The following is a 2,244-nucleotide window of genomic DNA, read 5'->3' on the forward strand; positions in this document are numbered from 1 at the left end:
GGTGAGACACACACACAGATCAGAAACAGAGCCCTATACAGGTGAGACACACACACAGATCAGAAACAGAGCCCTTATACAGGTGAGACACACACACAGATCAGAAACAGAGCCCTTATACAGGTGAGACACAGATCAGAAACAGAGCCCTTATACAGGTGAGACACACACACACAGATCAGAAACAGAGCCCTTATACAGGTGAGACACACACACAGATCAGAAACAGAGCCCTTATACAGGTGAGACACACACACACAGATCAGAAACAGAGCCCGTATACAGGTGAGACACACACACACACAGATCAGAAACAGAGCCCTTATACAGGTGAGACACACACACACAGATCAGAAACAGCCCTTATACAGGTGAGACACACACACACACACAGATCAGAAACAGAGCCCTTATACAGGTGAGACACACACACACACACACACACAGATCAGAAACAGAGCCCTTATACAGGTGAGACACACACACACACACAGAGATCAGAAACAGAGCCCTTATACAGGTGAGACACACACACAGATCAGAAACAGAGCCCTTATACAGGTGAGACACACACACACAGATCAGAAACAGAGCCCTTATACAGGTGAGACACACACACAGATCAGAAACAGAGCCCTTATACAGGTGAGACACACACACACACAGATCAGAAACAGAGCCCTTATACAGGTGAGACACACACACACACACACAGATCAGAAACAGAGCCCTTATACAGGTGAGACACACACACACACACACACACACACAGATCAGAAACAGAGCCCTTATACAGGTGAGACACACACACACAGTTCAGAAACAGAGCCCTTATACAGGTGAGACACACACACACAGATCAGAAACAGAGCCCTTATACAGGTGAGACACACACACACAGATCAGAAACAGAGCCCTTATACAGGTGAGACAAACACACACACAGATCAGAAATAGAGCCCTTATACAGGTGAGACACACACACAGATCAGAAACAGAGCCCTTATACAGGTGAGACACACACACACAGATCAGAAACAGAGCCCTTATACAGGTGAGACACACACACAGATCAGAAACAGAGCCCTTATACAGGTGAGACACACACACAGATCAGAAACAGAGCCCTTATACAGGTGAGACACACACACACAGATCAGAAACAGAGCCCTTATACAGGTGAGACACACACAGATCAGAAACAGAGCCTTATACAGGTGAGACACACACAGATCAGAAACAGAGCCCTTATACAGGTGAGCACACACACAGATCAGAAACCGGCCCTTATACAGGTGAGACACACACACAGATCAGAAACAGAGCCCTTATACAGGTGAGACACACACACACAGATTAGAAACAGAGCCCTTATACAGGTGAGACACACACACAGATCAGAAACAGAGCCCTTATACAGGTGAGACACACACACAGATCAGAAACAGAGCCCTTATACAGGTGAGACACACACAGATCAGAAACAGGGCCCTTATACAGGTGAGACACACACACAGATCAGAAACAGGGCCCTTATACAGGTGAGACACACACACAGATCAGAAACAGGGCCCTTATACAGGTGAGACACACACAGATCAGAAACAGAGCCCTTATACAGGTGAGACACACACACACAGATCAGAAACAGAGCCCTTATACAGGTGAGACACACACACACAGATCAGAAACAGAGCCCTTATACAGGTGAGACACACACACACAGATCAGAAACAGAGCCCTTATACAGGTGAGACACACACACACAGATCAGAAACAGAGCCCTTATACAGGTGAGACACACACACAGATCAGAAACAGAGCACCTTATACAGGTGAGACACACACACCAGATCAGGAAACAGATCCCTATACAGTGTGAGCCACACACACACAGATCAGAAACGAGCTCCTTTTATACGGTGAGACCACACACACACAGATCAGAACAGAGCCCCTTCTTACAGGTGATAGACACACACACACCAGATCAGATAACAGAGCCCTTCTATACAGGTGACGACACAACACACACAGATCAGAAACAGAGCCTTCTATACAGGTGAGCAGACACACACACACAGATCAGAAACAGAGCCCTTATACAGGTGAGACACACACACACACACACGCTCACACAACAGAGCCCTTATACAGGTGAGACACACACACACACAGATCAGAAACAGAGCCCTTATACAGGTGCGACACACACACACACACACACAGATCAGAACAGAGCCC

Source organism: Salmo trutta, chromosome 1, assembly GCF_901001165.1.
Source record: "Salmo trutta chromosome 1, fSalTru1.1, whole genome shotgun sequence".
In the NCBI taxonomy this organism is placed as follows: domain Eukaryota; kingdom Metazoa; phylum Chordata; class Actinopteri; order Salmoniformes; family Salmonidae; genus Salmo; species Salmo trutta.